Raw genomic sequence first — 20,071 nt, 5'->3', positions numbered from 1 at the left:
GGGTCCAGGGTCACTCGGCCCCTGCGCTCCGCGCTTGGGGACAGGTGTGCCGGAAGGCGTCGGGCCAACGGCAACAGAGTCGCGCCTGGCGTCACCCACGGACGGTTCCCGTAGTTGCCCGCGGGTCACGTGCCCCGGATGCCGCGGCCCAGAACAGCCCCTTCGTCCAGCGGCGCGGAGGGGTGTGGTAGGAGCCTAAATCCGGATCCCGAACGCCTAGAGGGGACGAGATCGCCCCCCCCCAACCTTGGGCGACCAGCAGGCTTCTTCAAACAGCTGTCGGGTCCCTCGGCGTTTGCGTTGGGATGGGGGAGGGGAATCCAGGAAGAAGGTACGTTAAGTCTGCGCAAAAGGCGACAGAGAGGAGGTGGAAGAGACGGAGGTCTCGCAGCGACCACCTGCAACCTGCTCCAAAGGTGAATGGCTCCAAGAGTGTTAAGAAATGGACTGGCAGAAGAGCACTGCTTAGAAATCCAAATTTCCCTACCACACTGCTGCCTGGAGTAGTCCTTTTGCCGAACAGTAAAACTAATTTAGCTTCCTTTCTCCTCCCTCTTCCCCCATAGGGAAAACTCAGTGTCTTCTCCACATCTTAACCCAGTTGTTCTGACCTAAAATTAAAACACATCCCTTAACAAGTGTTCACAGACAAGGGTGACTGTAGAAATTCTGCCTAGAAATAATGTTCTTTAGAGTGAGGCTATGAACTATACAAGTTGCTTTTCTGGTATTTCCTTCTGGAACGAGATGAAAATTCCTAATAAAGCCAAGAGTGACGGTAAGTATTACTAGCATGCTGTTCAGAGTAAGGGGGAACAAAAAAGAAACTTCAACTCCCCCAAATTTTTCATTTTCTGTTAACTTTAAACACCTTGGCATTTTATCAGTAATTTAACATAAAGATTGTTAATTGACACTAAATTTTAATAGTTCTCTTTGTCTTAACGATCAGTTAAGTTTATTTTCCTTAAAACAGGCATTTCCTTAAGCTTATTTTTAAAATCTGAATTTCTTTTCAAAACACCACACTGCCTGCCCACCCTGACTTTTATCTAAAAAAACAAATACTATGCATATTACAGTCATGAGAGATTATATGCAAATTAACACTTTATTATACGTTTTCAAATATCTGAATTAGAGTTTAGGTTCAATATTTTCTTCTAAGGTAGGAGGGTTGTCATAAAATTGACTAACAAATAATAGTTACATATAGATAGCTAGTAGTTTTTCTGGAATTAAGTACATTTTCAGTGAAATAAGCCTAAACTGATGAGGTTGCTTGGTGGCAGTGAAGCTGTGCAGGGAAAGAGACAGCATTGTTGCTGCAGGTAATTTTCACCCTGAACTCAGTAGGTTTGTTTTTAAAATTTGCGATACTTGTCCTATAGTTGCCAAGACTTCCATCTCTGCTATGGATATGAATGTGTAGAGGGTCTGTGGTTCTGAAGCAGCAAAGGACTATGTGTTGCAAATGGCTCCAATCTAGGGTTTAGGAAAAACTTGGATGCCTGCAGTTCTATGGCTCAGAGCCCCAGCCAACATAAGCCCAAAAGGTAAGCTCTGCAGGGTCTTCTACTCCGCTGTGGACAGCAACATTCCTGGCGGAGGCCTGTGGGTTAGACAGTACCCCTGGGCACAGGAGGAAAGAGTGGGAAATGTCCCACCTGTAGTAGTATCAGCCTCATCCTCCTGGACAATGAAAGGAGCAAACATTACACATTTATTTCTCCCACATAAAATCAGTTGTTTTTTTTAAATTTCATTTTATGAAAACATAGAAAAATTCAATGCAAAATGGGTCTCAAACTAAAATACATAGAAATCAGGAAATTCAGTTTTTTGAATTGAGTATAAATTGTTTCATATACAACACATGCCAGAATTTCCTCGTGGCAAGCAAATTCATTGAAGACTGCAGATCTGCAGTGTAATCACAATACAGTGTGGCAACTACAAGCGTGACTTCCCTGTCTTGTAGTCTTAATTGCAATACTACAGCAAATCTGGTTTCAGATCAGGCAAAATGTGATCTACCTGTAAATCCTATACAGTCTATGCCTGCCTATGTGCAACCTAGCCTACAAGATTATGTTTCTACAATTAAAGGGAAATGTTAAAAGAAAATCTTTTGATGGCGGTTTTTCGATCTTCTTCTGGCCAGAGACTTGGGTGAGCTATTTTTCTACTTCTGTCAGTGTTCCCAAGCCTCACTGGGGCCAGGAAGTTAACACAAGTTAGGTCTCAGATGCTAGTAGACTTTCTGCGTGGGACCAGCCTAAAGACCACATTTCCAATTTTCAAATTAATACCCATATATTCCTGCTGCAGTGAGAGCAGTAGGCATTCAGAAAGAGCAAAAAAATTTCTATGGACTATGGGGATGCAGTGGGTAACATATGCAGTGGGTAACATAACATTTCCCCAAGGGGGGGAAAATAACAATAAAGAATCAACACTTAACCTACTACTGGTCTTATTTTCAATGTTTAGAGGGAAACCCCCCCACACCAACTTCTCATTCTCAATTCTTGACTTATAGAAAACAGGTCTGAACAGCTCTACACCTATTTTCTGGAGAGCCTGAAGGCTGAAGACATTGTTTAGACAGATTCAGGCATCTTACAACTGTCAGTCCTTTGTGGAACAGGAGATTCCCAACCCTGGAAACAAAATAGAATTGGAGATTCCTGAGCAGGCAGTGGAAACCTCTACACAGAGATCCTGGAGAAGAGGTTTCCAAATTTCCCCAAGAGCTAACTGTCTACAGAACTAAGAGTGTCTGCATTTGAAAAGGGAGGACCTCTTGGGTGCTGAGTGTAAATACATGCATGGGTGTGTGGGGGGAGGCAGATCAGGGCCTGGTTGTATCTTTGGACTGTAACCTATACAGGTGGAATTAGATTGCTAAGAACACTTCCTGGGGGTTCTCTGGTGGGTCTTGGCTATCTTCAGGTAGCTTCTGCATGGCTCTGGAATTTCACTTAAAGGCAGGTACTGTGCCTGGCTCTCCAAAGTCACCCTTTTCTATGCGAGAAGAGAAATCTACCAGGGAGGGAGCCAGCCTTTTGATTTTTTAAGCACATGAAAAATCCCCATCTCCTTGTAGGCCTGAAGAGAAATACAGCAGGGTTGGCATTTCCTACTTTCTGAACACACCACCCACCAACTTACCGAGGGTGCTGCAGTGAAGACGGGAAAATAGCAGGTAAAATAAAGGGAAGGGAATTTGAGAAATTTTAAAAATAAAGGGATAGGAAATACGACCTTAGAAGTAGAACAAATAAGTATTATTCTAGCCTCTCCTTCTTACCCTGCTCCTTTCCTCCCCTGCCTCATGAAAATAAGCCACCAGAGTCCTCTAGAAGTCTCTAACTTTCTACTCTTAAACGGCTCCTTTTCCAAGGAGGAACAAGGTCTGTTTTCTGATGTGGGGCCTCAGATGCTCTGTTATTGCAACTTAATTTTGTCATTGCTTCTTTTCAAAGATTATTTGGAATGAATTGTTTCTTTTGTTTACTATCCAACAAATGACCTCTGCTAATCTTATATTTTATCTCCCTAACATATGGAAAAGCTATTTATTCTAGCCAATCACAATAAAGTGAAGAAAACCCCATTTTATGGAAATATATATATCACTAGTCTGTTGATCATTAAAGATATGATTACCAATGAAAATCCTCTGAAGGTGGCACATTTATGCTTCTAGGAACAGATGGGGACACGCATTTTCCTTGCAAATACTTTTGAAATTGCTCTACTGGTAGCAGTATAAAAATGATATACAGATGCCAGGGCCGGCATGGCCAGGATGAGTGCGCCAGATTTACACAGTAAAGCCTTCACATGCGGGCTGTCAGTTTTGATTGATCTCTACTATACCTCAGGAACTTGTTGACTAGGTAGGGAAACAGTGCAAATAATTCACTGCAGCAAGTCAGATAATTCACACAACCAATCGGTCTGCTTCACTTTCTGGCTGTGACATATGAGCCTTCCCTACAAAGATGCATCATTTTCCAGCTTGAGCAATATTCAATGTCAGGGAAGAAAAGGTATTAAAGCCACACAAAAGGAGGCAGACTATCGTAGGACCAGAAGTTGTTTTGGTGATGGAAGCCAGATTCAGCTGTAGTCTAGGTCCTACCAGAGTGTTCAGGCCCAATTGTCATTATCATATTGATTAAAAAAAAAAAAGTTCATCATAGTGCAATTTTAGGTTTAATGGCAACGGATCGGGAAAGAGCAAAGAATTATCCCACAAAAGCACAACATTCTTACCGCAGGGACGTTTCCCTGTTCCAGTTCGTTGATGGAGTTGATTAAGTTTAAATGAAGCAGACACTGGATAAAAGTAAGGGTATTGACCACTGGGCACTGCGATCCGTGCTTGAAAGGACCTGATACATGCAGAAAAGCAAGATTTGCTAAATGCTCTAATCTTCAATCAAATCTTACATCAATACAGACAAAGTTTGGTAATGAGAGATTCAATGAAGCATGCGGGAGAAAGAATTAATCCTCTTGGTCTAAACTGGCTTCAACTTTGAAGCTTGCTCCGAAGGAAAGACAGTTATCTAAATGCTAAATAAGAAACTTATTGTACTTTTCATGGCATGCTAATCTTTTGTCTATTTCATCTCTATTATGTGTATGCTCGTAGACTGCAGTTGTCATGGTGATTATATCAAGCCACCACGCTCAGAAGATGGTGGTGAGAAGCCAGGCACGGAGATGGAAAAGACCCCCACGCAATCCACAGTATGGGGAGGGAAAAAAAGAGGGAAGAGAAGTAGGCGGGCACCCGACGCTTCCCGGGCTCCTTCCCGCCCAGGCCCCTGCCTTGCTCTGGGGTTTGGGCCAATGAGGCTGGGCCTTTCAGTGCCTCGGCAGACATGGTCCCCTAAGTGAAGCTAGCAGCACTTGGTAATAATGGTGGTCAGGAGGGGATCAGGCTTCCTTCCTACCTCAGACTCCTTTCCCCATAAAGGTTCCCAGCTTTTAGTCTGGAGACTCCTCCCTTTTCTCACAGAGTCCCCTTCTCCCTAGCGCTGCAACCAGGCAGGTGGAGATGATAGGAGAAGGAACACACAAGGGCAAGGGCTCAGACAGTTGTGTCTCATTCGCTCAGCAAAGCGGTGCCTGGGGGGCAGGAAGGTGAGTGATCAGATCCTGACAGCTGGAGGAATTCCTAGGGAGAGGAGCAATGTGTAGGGAGAGGAATGCAGAGGGAGAGGAGCAACCCACAGAACCCTGGCAGGAGGTGGAAGCTATATGGTCACCCGGTCCTGGTGACCAAAGGTGGCCCTGGGCCCTTTATGTGTTTTACAAAAGTTGCCAAATTAAGATGGGATTATAACTGCTCCAGTCCTTGTCAGGGCTGAAAGGCTGGGAGCCTCAAATATGCCCCGGCAGTGTTGATGAAAAGCTTAAAAAGTAATAAAAGGGAGAAAAGAGCAGGAAAGTAACATGTATAACTCTTATTAAAGAGAAGAGCCACGGAGAGGTTGTGAACTTGAATCACTGTTTGAACTTTAATTTGTTCATTAACAGGATTTGCCCCTCACTGCGAATGTTATTACTTCCCTTTGCCGCTCAGCAACAACTCTGGGCATAATGAAAGAGTCTGGCAAAAAGTTAAATGCCTGGTAATTAATTCATTTAATTGAAAAAAAGGGGAAGAGAGAGAGAAGTCCCACTGCAGGAGCAGAAGGCAAAAGGGTTGGAGGAGGGGGCAAGGCTGAAATCTGCGTGGAGGCCCTCTCCAAGGCTCGATGCCACCCACCAAGGAGGGGAGAATTGGTCTCTGATGAGGCTCTTTTGGCAAAATTAATGACAACAGCACCCTGAATACCCCTGCCCAATGCAACCCACCCCTAGTTCAAACCCCCTGGCAGTTTTCAGCCAGGAGCTACTTTATTTTTTTTTTTTTTTTAAAGATTTTATTTATTTATTTGACAGAGACACAGCAAGAGAGGGAACACAAGCAGGGGGAGTGGGAGAGGGAGAAGCAGGCTTCCCGCTGAGCAGGGAGAACGATGTGGGGCTCGATCCCAGGACCCTGGGATCCTGACCTGAGCCAAATCCAGACACTTAACGACTGAGCCACCCAGGCGCCCCCAGGAGCTACTTTAGATGATCTGTTAGGGTGGCATGGATACCAAAAATCCAAAAATAATATATATTCCAAAAACACCTCTCGTTAAAAAGTAGGGAAATGTCTTTTGCTTTCTCTCCTTCCTTCCCTTAGAACAGGTTTCTTTTGTAGTCTTCGGTTTCTAAACTGGAGTGAAAAGGAGTGTCAGGAGCTGGATATAATCTGCATGTTTGCATCTTAATATTAATCAGCCTTATAACATGATACTTTCTTTCCACCCCCAAACCAACAGATAATTTAAATAAACTCAAGAGATGAGAAAAGAAATACACTCCTTGCCCCTGCTCAGAAGCAACAGGACTAAGCCAGCTTGTTTTGCCTCTAACCTCACAGGGCCTATGTTTTCCTTTGTCATTTATCCCCTTCCTGTGTTTGCCAACCACTGTGTACAATTCTCTTGGCATGTGCATCCTCCTTCCAAGGGAAGCAATCCTTGGCTATAGTTAACTACTATGACACCCCAGACACCCCAGAGCTATTAGCACCATGCTGCCCCTTGCCCCCCAAATGAGAGAACAGAAAAATTCATGAAATCAATATTAGGTCAGTTATCCTTTTCTGCTTCATATGTTTAAGGCCTACCACTGAACAGTAATAGGTGGTTGCAATTTCTTCATGTTTTAAAAAACTGGTGTCCATATAATGAGTGTGACTCCCTTTAGAAATGCAATTGTCTACCATGTATTCTCCCACTACAAAACTACAATGGGCAGAAAAAAAAAAGAGAGATGAGGAGAAAATGAGAGACAATATAAATAAATCCCCTAGTATCCAAAACTATTTACAAGGTTTGTGTCTTTAATTAAATCATTTTAATGACTTAGGAAAGGACAGAATTTTCTCATCCAAATCACAATGTCACCAAATAAAGTCATCAAAATTACCATTTTGCTAGCACCATCCTCCCCATTTAACCCAATGCCACTACAATCCTAACCTCAAACTTCATACAGCTACAAATGATCTGTACTTATGCCTTCCTGGAAACCAGTGAAAGGCACACACTCATCTTCATTAACAGGAAGGGGAAAGGAGCTCTTTTAAAGGGCTATTATTTGAGCTGAAGCAAGTTCTAGGGGTATTTAGCATTAAAGTTACTTCCCACCTTTTACAGTCCCTGAATATTGAGTGAGTTCTATTTTCCAAAGTTATGGAACTATACTAATTTTATTTTGGTCAACTGACATTAAATATTAGGAGTCTACACACAAAACAAAACAAAACAAAACAACTCTCTAACTCCACACTGTTTAGTCCTTAGCTCCTTCTATGAAAGAAACTTTATAAAGAGACCACATCGACCAGATCTGATCACCCTTCCACTATCCCTAATCTATATCCCTGTCACCTTACATGTGCAAAGTGAGTTTCTTCCTTCCTCCAAAACGGCTTTCAGAATGCCTTGATATTAACGACCCTAAACCCCTACTTTACTGGAAAGCCCTGGATAGCTCTGATAGCCTCTAACAGCCCCAGCTCCTTAAATTGGCTTTAAGCCTCCTCCCCACTCTCCCTAACTGGACATTTCTGGTTTGTTTCCCACTACTAGCCTACACAAGGCAAGACAGCTCCTCAGACAGACAGCCCTCCAATTGTCCTCTGAAAATGCCACACGGATTATCTTCATTTTATTGAACACTTGTGAGGTGCCAGGCATCATGTTAGGCATTACAAACATCATCTTATTTAATCCCTTCAACTAAATGAGATATGATTATACCCATTTTAAGGTTGTAGAAACTGAGACTAAAGAAGTTAAGATACTTGTCCAAGCAAAATCTCACAGCAGAGATAGGATTCTTATGCTTATCTATCTGGCTCAAAAGCTGGTTTACTTTCCACTCTGGCATACTCCCACCCTTGCTGTAGTGTGTGTTCTGATCACTGCTTCTCAACTGCACCATACATATCTGAATCCCACCCAGACTGTAAATCCCAGAGAGAAATTCCCACCTCTATCTTGAAATCTTCATCATCATCCTAGTCCTTGGCGGATTATCTGCAGCATTTACATGTCATGCCTATTCTCTGCCCTGTACAGTCTTGTCAGTTTTCTTTTACTCAGTCCCTTCCAACCACAGTGTGATATCCTTGAAAATGGAAATTTCTTTATACTCCTCCCTCACTCTCCAGAGCCTAATGATATAGCTCCCATTTGCTGAGCATACACCTCAGGTACAACAATCCTAAAGTAGATACTATTATTATTGTCATTTTGCAGATAAAGAAACTGAGGCTCAGAGAGATTAAGAAACTTGCCCAAGCCACTCAGCAAGCAAGCAGCAGATGTGATATGCAAACACGGACTGTCTGAATCAAATGCCCCAATATACTATACTGGCTCAAACACACTGTGCCTCACAGAATGTGAATTTATGAAGCATCACTGTGTCGAAGATATTCAACAAGCCTCCAGAAAACATCCCTCTAACCAATGACTTCAGACAAGGGGCACTGTTTCTTACTCTTTAGTAGGGTAGATTCTAAAACTCAGAATGAGTATATACCACCCCATAAGGTCCCAGACCATTCTCCCATCCTTGCTTGGAGCCATTGCCCCATGTTGGTGGGAGCCAATGATGCTGCCTGTATCTGTACTGGTGTTTCTGTGAGATAGAGAGGCAAACTGTTCTTTCCCCAGCAGCCTCAGTAACTTTTAAATACACAGAGGAAAGTAGGAAAAAAATAAAAGATATGAGTGTTAATTTTTTTTAAAATAGCCTGCAAGGGACTGGGGGGAAGTTTTGCTATCTCTGCAGCAAAAATGGGTTGCTGCTGTGGGAAGAATAACAATTGCTTAAAAATGTTCACAGCTGACCAATTAAGCCAATATATGGAACTCCAGCCAGCTTCTGTCCTCCCCTAAGACATGAAGGTAGCAATGGGAATTAATGAAATCTCTAAGAAGAACTTCTGAGAGTACAGGAATCAAGGCCTGGAAGTCTGGCTACTTTTCCCCACATGTAGAGCTTGCCTTCAGTGCCAATGCTGAAGATCTGGACTTGATAGTATTAAGCAAGCTGGCAGGTTTCTTTATATCTAACAGGAAGCATTTTTATTTTATTTTTTTAAGAGTTATTTATTTTAGAGAGAGAAAGAGCGAGAGAGCACACACACATGAATGGGGGGAGGGGCAGAGAGAAAGGGAGAGGGAGACAGAACTCAAGCAGATTCCTGCTGAGCACAGAGCCTGATGGGGGGCTCGATGGGGGGGGCTCAATGTGGGACTCAATCTCGTGACCCTGAGATCATGACCTGAGACGAAACCAAGAGTCAGACACTTCATCAACTGAGTTACCCAGGCGCCCCTTTAGGAAGCAATTTTTAAAGAATCTTGCAGGGAGGGATGCCTGGGTGGCTCAGTTGGCTAAGCATCAGACTCTTGATTTTGGCTCAGGTCATGATCTCAGGGTCATGAGATTGAGCCCCACGTTGGGCTCCACGCTAGGCGTGGTGTCTGCTTAAGATTCTCTCTCCCCCTCTCTCCTCCCCCCACGTGCGCATGTTTTTTCTCTCTCTCTCAAATCAAGAAATCAATCAATCTCTTGCAGAAGAGAATACTCTGACAACAGAATACTACTTTTTATGAATCTGAGAAAGGAGGAATAATGACTGTATTATTCACTCATCTCTAGTATCTATGCTAAAATTACTCTATTCTCCCAAGTTCCCAAAGGCAGGTTTCCATCTTCATTTATATTTTGGTTTAAATATCTTTACAGCTCAGGGCCCATGACCCCTACACCTTTGCCTACAAAACCTGTGTAGTGGCACACAAAATCCTGTACTTGCACGGTACTTAATAAACCAGTCCTTCCATTTACTCCATCTCAGATGAGGCTCAAAACTACCTTTTGAAGTAGACCCAATGGGTATTACTACAATATACGTTTTGCCTATAAAGAAACTAAAATTTGCTTCAAGTAACACAATTGGCACATGGTAAACCTGGTCCCCACTCCTGGCCCAGGATTCTTTCTACCACATGATACTTCCCAATACTCAGGGCAATTTCCCACCTTTTCTATATTCTGGGTCCACATGTAAACTTTGTAAATCTAAAACCAAGAGCCTCTCTATGAAAGAGATGGACTTCAAACTATACCAACCACACTTAGTTCTATTACAACTACCTAGGGCCATACTAAGAGCCCCCTACTCCAATCCAGAAGCTATAAACACTACAGACAAAAATTTAGTAGACTCAAAGAAAGAAATATTTGGATGGTTCTTAAATCTATAGAAGATGAGCAGACATGATAGTTAGACTATCCATTTCAAAAAACAAAAAAAAGGTTAACCTCATGTCACCTGTTTTTCCACAATTGTTGTATCTATTGAGGGTATACTAGGTACCTAATACTCCCTTGTACTTATAAAATTTAGGAGCTGTTCTACCTAATGGACAAACAATCCAGGGTGTACCCAGAAAATATCTGGAATTGGATCTGTCCACCTTGTTCACTGGCCTTTTAGTTGGTTATGTAACCCTGGTATCCAGGACCCAGCAGGTCCCTTTCCCCAATTTCTGGGCAATATCTAAGCTCATTAAAGCAGACAAGACTCAAATTTCCAGGCCTTATAAATGGCTGCAATAAGGACATTCTTTTTGTGTCAGCTCAAGCTTGGTTAATCTCCATATCCAATCTAACTCTGGGGTGAAAGAGAAGAATACATTTGTTGCTTTGGGACTGTTGCCCTATTTCTTTATCTGCTGGCTGACCTTCCTTATATAAGTGCACCAGCATTTGCAACATTCAGTTTAAGCAGGAAGGCCCTTTCATCTTTGTCCCCTGGCCTTGATCTCTCATCATTATGGTCTGGATGCCTGCTAATCACTAATGATCCCATGGCCCTTTATATAATACTGAGGTATTAGACCAGAACTGATATAAAAATTCCTACTCAGCTAATTACATTCTTTCTGCTTTTCTTGGTTCTCCATATAGTCTCAGCTGGAGTTGAATCTGAACTATTCCCTCAGATTTTAAATTGTTTGCTGGTGGTTTTTGGAAAGCACTTATAAACTCTTCCCTCAAATGAATTCAACTAATTATAATTCAAAAATCCTATGAACTACCTCTTACCCTCTCCCTCTCTCTCTTTTCCTTGTCTTTCTATTCCCTTTCCCTATTCTGGTCTTGAATATCATAAGAGTTTAAATTCACTGGGTGAGGAGTTTCATGATTTTGTATTTTGATAGTATATTGTTAACTTATAGCAGTATATAGTGGTTCTATGACACATCTACTTTGGGGTCTATGTTCACAACTAACTACTAAAAATGACAAGTGTTTCGACCCAAAGGTTACATTTAACCTACAGTCTAAGGATCACTGAATTTTTTAATGGTAAATGCCTTGCTCACAAAATAGAATACAGGTGAAGTCTGGTTTCTTAACTGAGTATAATTCTTTTATATTTCAAGGAATGTGGAGCACAAATTCTATAGAACTATATAGGGCAATCCTGATTTTAGCTTATGACATCTTGAATTTTTCCTACCCATTTCCATATTCTAGAACTTAACAGCTTTTGTAATCATAGCAGCAAAACTGAACTCTCATAAAATCCAGATCAACCAAATTCTCGACAACACAACTTTCTGAAAATGACTGTATACAATGTACATTAATGGACAATCAAAGAGAATGTATAGCTCCACTGGAATAAGCGTAGCTGCCAAAGGACAGCTGTAGTAGTCATTAAGACTGGAGTTTTACAGAATGTTTACCTGACTTCCATACCTGAGATAAACTGATCATTTCACACACCCAGCACTTGTGCTAAAAGCATATGGTCTCTCATTAAAGCTAGCAGATGATTTTCTTTCACAACAAAGGTATAAACACAACTAGTTTCCTCACTTTTCCAATTATTCCAGTTTTACAAGATGTTTGGTTTCATAAATAGAGCCTTCTCACTGACTTACTATGGACTATTTGGTAGGACACAACATCTTTGTTCCTCGGTTTATATAGAATAGGAATAAAACAAAACCCTCCTCCTTTCTAGGAGGACTTCTGTGAGTATATTGATAAATACCTACAAAATGATAAATGCTACTACCTTTCAGCATTTTGAAAGATGTCAACCAAACAAAATATTTTTGGTGTGTGAATTAAAATGCCTCTTACTGATGGTCTCAGATGTTTCCTTGTAAGATAGCGTGTCAAGAACTGGCTTATATATTATCCGTCCTCCAGAACGCACTGACATCACACTTCATAATAGCTTGGTATGATGATTGCTGTCAAAATCGCCTGCATGGAAACATCCGTGCCCTAGATTGACATAATGTATTAGCGTGACAGAGGACTAAACAACTAAGGACACCGCGCGAAGCCCCGACTTTGAGCACTTGGGATAGAGGGGTGTGTTACGTGTGAGCTGAAGGGCCTCAACCTTTCTTACGCTTCAACTTAGGAGGAGAATGAAAGTTGCCTGGGGGTCTCGTGGGCGAGGCGGGGAGACCAGAAAGGCAAGTGCCTGCGACAGAAGTAGGAAAACTTTTTTTTCCGAATTCGAATCCCATCCAGGGCTAGGCCTTTGGGTCTCCCTTCTCCATGACCACCACACAACGGCACACACTTTGCTGGGAAATGAAAACAAGACGAGGGTCTGGGGGAGCGACCGGCTCCAGACCCGGCTGAGGGGTGGATAGGGTCCCGTCACCTAGGCTTTCGGGCCGCTGCTCTCGCCGCGCCCCCCAGGGCGCGACCCGCCGCCCTCGCGTCGCCAACAGGCCCGACACGCCCTCTCCTCGGGTTTGCTGTGGGCAAGACTCCCCTCCCACGCCACCCCGAACCTGGGTCTGTCACAAGCCCTCCTCCCCTACTGCGGCGTGAGAAGCAGAGCTACTCGAGCCGCGGGCCCCAACTGCGCACAAAGCCCCCAACGGGGCCGCGGCGACTCCAAGCCTCGCTAATCCCGCTCCCGGAGCTCAGCGAGCAGCGTCCCGCGCTACCACCTCTACCCCTACCCCCGCCCGGGGAAGCCCCGCTGAGAGGAAGCGACGAGCCGGAGGTGAGCCCCCGCGCACGTGAGCATTCCCGCCCCAAGCAGGGCCCTCTGCCCGGCGGGCACTCTCACCTCAAATGAACAGGCGCTGCCGCCTGCGGGAGGTGGAGAGCGCGTGGGGAATACTCACACTGGGTCGGGCCGCGCAAGGACCTCGTCGGGAAGGACGCACAGGTTCGAGAGGGGAACCTTAGCAGCTTGCGGCCGCACCGCCTTCTCAGAAGGGAGGCCTCTACCGTCCGGCCTCGGACCTGCAGCTGCCGCGCGCGCACGCGCGCGCGCGCCACTGCCAGCGTCGACCCCGCCCCGCCCCTCCCGCCGACCCCGCCCCGCCAGCCTCCTACTTCTCTGTCGGCTCCCACCCCTCCTCTCAGCCCGCGGGTGCAATCGGCGCTCTCCCGGAGACATACGCGAAGCGACATGGAACGCCTTCCACTAAAATGAGCTGTGATATCCTTTTGATGGCTATAATTTATTCCAAATCGTCCTTGGACTGAAACGATCAATTAGCAGCCCGAAACGCACTGTGAAGTAAATTGTCACACTCTCTATTACAGGATGGTTATCATATATTTATAAGGTGTGTTTTCTGCAATCAGAACCAACAAGGTGTTGAGCGATCAGTCATAAACGCACTTCTTCAAAAGAGCGGGAGAGAAGCTCTAGCATTGTGTGGCGAGGAAGAAAATCTTATGACAGTTATTACTTCTCCCACCCTCTGCCCACGGTGATATTTCCTCTTGGCATCTAGGAAGTGCAGTGAGGCGAGAGCCCTGCACCAACTCTCCAGGCCACTCGTGTGACCCCTGTGAACAAAAGAGAGACAGCCCAAGAGGAGTGGTTTCCTTAGAGGTCAGGCATAAAGATCACACACTCACTCTCCGTCTCTGTTTTTACTCTCATCCAGGAGAACAGTATCTTACTCTTCCTTCTAAGCTTCTAGCTGAATGTATGCATTCTATACTTAATCTTAAGTGCCTTTTCTTTCTCTGTTATTTAGGTGTTATGTACTGTAGAGATTATGCCATGGTGATATAAAGTTTACCCACAGAGAGAACTCTGCATTCTGAATTGGAATCTCTGCCAGAACGCACAAACTCTGAGAAAGTCATAAGAAATTCTCATTCAGTCTGGTAGACTGTCCTAACCAAGCTATGGAAGCATTGTTATTTTCCTTATAGTCATCCTTAATGACTATACATGGAAATACATCCAGAACTTCTGAGTTCCCTATAACAAGCTATCATCATATTATCATCCACCAACCACCTATCAATCATTTTTTAGAAGGATTCTGGTTTGTATTGTTTTTCCTTTTGCCTGAAAACCCTAACTCTAAAGCCCAACCTACTCATTATTGTGAGAAAAATTTAGCAGCCAGAAGTATGCCTCTGTGGGCAATAAAGTGACATCTGTGAAGAGTGAGTCACAAGGTGGAGTAAGATACAGAGTTTACACCACATTCTTCTTAGGTTAACTACCCTCATGATTTCTGAATGGCCAGGCTTGCCTGCAATGCCAGCCTCTGAAGAATGGACAGAAATCTGGTTGGGCATTTGAGCTGTAAAGGCAGCTGTTGCCATTGGGCTTCCCCCAGCGTAAGTGGAGCACCATGTTCCCTTCTTAGAAAGCAAAGGAGCCAGGGACCCTTGCCTCACTTGTTAGTAAAGAGCATAGTAAAGAGCCAGACCCAGCACCTTTACCTTGTAGCTTCTAAAGTTATTGATTTAATTTGCATTTAATAGCTAATATTTATTGAGCACTTACTCTGTGCCAGGCATTGTGCTTTAAATTATACGCATTACCTTATTTAATCCTATCAACAAACTTATGGGGGAAGTTTCCTCATTTTGCCAATAAGAAAACTGAGATTTGGCAAAATTAAGTAACTTCTCCAAGGGCATACTCCTAGTAAGTGATGATCTCAAACCCAGGTCAGTCTCCAGTGCCCATGCTTTTTACCCCAATAACATAATACCTCAAAAATTTAAGATTTTGTCTTAAGATTTTCCTCCAAAAAGATTTTAGAGGAGCTAATGACACAATGACAGTGGTGAATTCTGGAAGAAGAATGAAAGAACAGCTGCTTGCAAAGGAAAGACACAATAGATACATATACCCTCACCAGGTAGGTTACCCCTTTTCTGTTCTATTCTTCCTACATCCCATGATTTCTTTTTCAGAGTTATCACCTGCCATCTGGTGTCTAGCCAAAGAGACCTGACCCAAGGTCAGTGAGGACTGCTAGGCTTGGGATGGGGGTGGGGGATAGGGGAGATGAACAGACCCCAGAGAAATCACAGCACCCTGGGGAAGAGACTTAAGTGGGAGCCAAAGTTGGCCAGAGGTCCTTGTCCCAGACCCCCAGCTCTGAGAATGAAATGTTGCCTCCTAATGGACTTTAAATTACCAACATCGCTAAACTCTCCCTTAATAGACTTGTAAAGATCTGCTTGCTACCTTTTTCCCCCTTCATGTAGAATTTGTAATCAAGAGCCCAATTTTGTCATTTGGAAATACTAATTATCTAATCACGCCATGCTGCATAACGTACTTGTCTGCCCAATTAGCTAGGACAATTATTAAAATTCAGAGGCCTAATTATGTCTCAATTTAATGCTGGCAAACTTGCATACAGAGCAGTAATTAAAATCCTCTCTTTCCCTCTGCCTTTAGGGCAGGGGATGATTAGGCCCTGTCAGGGGGTGTACTGAACCAAACCAGTGAAGCGTATTGTGCAACATGACCCTGCATTGTTAAGTGTGTCAACATATTAACCTGAATTCCCTTCAGCCCCCACATAATCACATTTGGTGGAGGAATAAAGGAGCTAAAACATGAAGCATTTTATTAAAAAAACATAAATTCTTTTTAATTAATGCTATGAGAGTTCTGATGAATTTCATGCTTCCGAGTGCTGGAAGACATAAGACTGGTTCATCTAATTACTAGCAAATTTGCTCTTGTTAAAACTACTTTTTTTTACTCATTTAAAGAAAATGATTTTTTTTTTTTGGTGGTGTAATAAAAAAAGAAGAAAAGCCTGGCTATTTGGCTTCCAGTAATACAGCTGATTACCAGTTTTGTTTGATGATAGAACACAAGTGAATGTTGACTTCCAAAAGAATCAAACCCAAGACTGGAGGCATTAAAAAAAGGCTAGAACTTAATACTTGAAAGATGTTAATAAAAGTGAAACATTAAAAATCATAATATTGAAACAAATTCAAAATATTTATCTTTTGAGCTTAAAAGTTTGATGTGTGAAATAAAACCAGCATGAGGAGACCAGAGCACTGCACAAATTCCCATTGCTTCAGAAGTCCCTCAGCATGCAGGAACCCAGACAGTTTTGTCTACTCTGCTAGCATCTCAATCCTCTTCTCTATGAACTAAGGAGAGCCACCAAACCCAGTAAGGCTTCAGAGCTGTCTTCTAAATTTTGGCTTTCACTCATGATGGAATATGTGATACATTATTCATGTGTTCAACTAAAAAAAGAAAGCATTCTATCTAAACCAAAAATGAATTGTTCTGGAGAAAGAAGGACTTCTTTCCATTGCTTCTAAACTTCTTGCTGCATGGATAGTTTCTAGAGAGCAGGAGACACACGAACACACATATACACGGTCACTTGGTTGGACAGAGATTACTCCCAATTGATTTCATTTTGAATCTCATGACAACCTTGTGACACAGTAGGTAAGGCAAGCCAGTTGCCATTTTATTAATTGGGGGCATTTAAAATACTTACTGAAGCTGACTACTCTACACCCCACTTCCATTTAACTATAGGTAGGGCAAGTAGAACTCAGTTCCCCTTGCTTGCTGTTCATTGCATCAGATGGAGTGGCTGTGAATGAGACACCAATGAGGGATTCTTGGTTTAGTAAAATATCTCAAGTTGAGATCAAAGGATAGATAGTATTATAAATAATGATGGAGTCTATATATCAACTCTGGAGGACCTTCTGTCCTTCAATCAATACTTAAAACAGGTTTAGTCATATCTGTTTATATTTGGTGCCTTTGCCCGTTTATGTCCTCCTTTAAGTTTTTATATATTCCAAGATATGTATGATTACATCTGAGTTGGTGGTAGTAAAAGCAGTGTTCCTTCCTCCTACTCTTACTCTGGGTACAATATGGGGTAGAAGATGGTGTTTAGGGACAACTCCGGCTGGTATAGGCCCTCTTACTAACAAAGACAGTGACCACAGGATAGTCTTTACAGGAGATGGTTGGCTGGAGGTAGGACAGGCCCTTTGGCGTTTGTGCTCTAAAACCAGGGGGTAGCCCCTCCCCCAGGCTTCCCACAGAGTGTGCCCCATGTCTTGAAAATGGCGTTGCTCTGAGTCTCTTTGGATGGCAAACTGAAGTGCAAATCTGTGTTCTGACTTGTTCCTGTGGCTGTCAGCATGTTTTCCTCTTGTCAGCAGCAATTGACTGGTCAGGCTCACCCCTGTACAGCAATTGTAACAGCTCATTGACAGGCTAGTGACCCAGCTGGACCTGATAATGGAAAACTATTGATTTTTGTAGGCTCCACGAATCTAAAATGAACGACCGATGTAATGTCATCAATTGTCTCGGACTCTGATAACCCAAGGGAAAGTTTCAGGGATTGCTTGTATTTCCTGACAATAGTGTTTCAAAATCTCACTAGGAATATGTAAGAAGAACCCCATTTCTTGGGTGTTTTCCTTAAATGACCCCAATTAGATAGGGCTTCGATACCTAGCCTTGCATGTTAAATAAAGTGGGAGTTAGCATTACCAAATTAGCCAAACTGGAACCTGACAGACCATCTAGACAAGATATTTGAGGAGAGGCACTTTGGAAAGGAAATGTTTCAAATGTTTATTATAAAACAAGCTCACAGAAAAGAAAGAAAAAGGTTGGGATTAAACCAAAATATATTGGCTTTCAAAGATCTTAATAGATGAAATTAGGATACAACTTTTAGACTGCTTCTGCTTACCTGAGTTGATTTGTTTGGTAGAAAGAAAGGCTTGAAAATAATGCAGACGTGCCTTGGGTGTGTGTTGGGAGAAGTCACTATTTAGTTTGTTTTTAAAACCCTCTTCTCCTTAGTTGATCATTTCAAAATTCTCAAACATCGCTCAGTGTATTCTTCAGAAACAAGAGCTCTTTCTTTCCGAGCTAAATTAGCAATGGGTTAGAGCTAATTTTGCCCACTAGACAGTCCAGAGGACTCTGTGCTGAGTTATGGATAGAATGTCTGGTAATGTCCTCTGCTGAAGGGAACTTTCTTTAAAAGAAGAAGAAGAAGAGGAAGAAGAGGAAGAAGAAAGAAGAAAGAAGAAAGAAGAAGAAAAAGAAGAAGAAGAAGAAGAAAGAAGAAAGAAGGAAGGTTATTGATCGTGGCTGCCAACTCGATACATTTAGTTCACAATTCACTTGTGGTGAGAACATAATCATCTTATGGTCCTGATCAAATTCAGACATTCTTAGAAGACAGTTCTGAGGGCTAGATGAAATCATAAAGCACAGAAGTAACCGGGGTGCTTTTGCGAGAGAGAGAATGAGAGAGAGAGAGAGAGAAGCTTCAGTGAGGAGCTGGAAAGAACAGACCCCAGAGGTGACAAGTCCAAGTGTGGCTGGGCTCCTAGTCACAGGATGCTGCAATCTTCACACTCTCCTGTAATGGTCCCTTTATGGCCTTTGATTAGCTTCACCCCTTATAACACTACTTTTCTGGTTTCCTAGAGCTATCAAAATCAACATTGCTAACTGTTTGGCTGCCCATTAGTAAAGATACATGAGGTTAAGATCTGAAAGAAATTAAGCTAGACCAAAAAAAAAAAAAAAAACCCACTGGCATTTGGACTTCACTAAATATAAAACACTTGGTGCAGAGAACACAGGATTTGCCTAATTCTGTGACATGTTCTTATGGCCCAGCCAAGGTATCAGCCCCTAAAGGTCAGAGGCTAGGTCTTACATGTTTTGGGGTTCTCCAGAGTGGCTGTCACAAGGTCTTACATGTCACAGACACAATAGTCACTGAATAAAGAGGCAAAAAGCTACTTTTTAGTATAGAAGGATGAAGGTCAGCATTTTCCAGTCTATAATAGATTTAGGAGAAATCAGTGGTGCCTGTCCATGTGCCTGTCTGCAGGTTCATGCCAGTCTGTGAAGAAGTTTCACGTGTCTCTGGTAAATATATGAACAAAACTAAATAAATGCAATTTTATATATCAAAACTAAATCTTTTAGAAATTCTAAAATTATATCTTTATGTGGTGTTGAACACTGTTTCTTTTCACAAATAATTATGATTGTAGGTGAAAGATGCTTTTAATTCATATCCTCACTTGACAAGGCAAAATAAAAGTGGGCAAAATCATTCATTGGTCCCAGTAGCTTAAAAATTACACTTCTGTGAAAGCCAAAGGGATAAGTGAATCAAATAACTTATTCATACACCTTACTAAAATTAAAACAATTACAGTAATATGACTGTCAATAAATAGAAGTGTTTGTGACTAAGACACATAGCACTGGGGCACCTGGGTGCCTCAGTCGGTTGAGTGTCCGCCTTCTGCTCAGGTCATGATCCCAGGGTCCTGGGACAGCCCCCCATCGCATTGCATCGGGCTCCCTGCTCAGTGGGGAGTCTGCTTCTCCCTCTTCCTCTGGCGCCCCTCCCCCCACCGCTCATGCTCTCTCTCTCTCTCTCAAATAAATAAAATCTTAAAAAAAAAAAAGACACACAGCACTAATTGTGATATAAGTGGACCACACTGGACTAAGATCAAGTCATTTGGGGCTTCTGTTAGGTTTCTCTTCTATTTTCTATCTTTACAAACAAGTTATGGATTTTTAAACCCAAATCTGTGATTTGATTGAAATGCCAAAAAATATGAT

The 20,071-nt window shown here is 42.7% G+C and overlaps 1 protein-coding gene across 3 annotated transcripts in view; it reads right to left on the bottom strand.

Moving 5' to 3' along the window:
• ZNF644 (zinc finger protein 644) overlaps nt 1-20,071 on the bottom strand; it is a 210,834-nt gene that overhangs the window by 48,496 nt on the left and 142,267 nt on the right. The window contains exons 1-2 of one of the 3 annotated variants that reach the window (XR_013448057.1): nt 13,311-13,470; nt 12,298-12,444 (exon numbers count right to left, since the gene is read on the bottom strand). The exons of the other annotated variants lie outside the window; for them this stretch is intronic. The gene's annotated coding sequence lies outside the window, so the exon portion shown is untranslated. Of the gene's footprint in view, nt 1-12,297; nt 12,445-13,310; nt 13,471-20,071 lie in introns of those variants that run through there. 3 annotated transcript variants of the gene reach the window in all.

The sequence above is a fragment of the Halichoerus grypus genome, chromosome 5 (genome assembly GCF_964656455.1).
Source record: "Halichoerus grypus chromosome 5, mHalGry1.hap1.1, whole genome shotgun sequence".
NCBI lineage: Eukaryota > Metazoa > Chordata > Mammalia > Carnivora > Phocidae > Halichoerus > Halichoerus grypus.
This window is presented reverse-complemented; position numbering and strand designations above follow the sequence as displayed.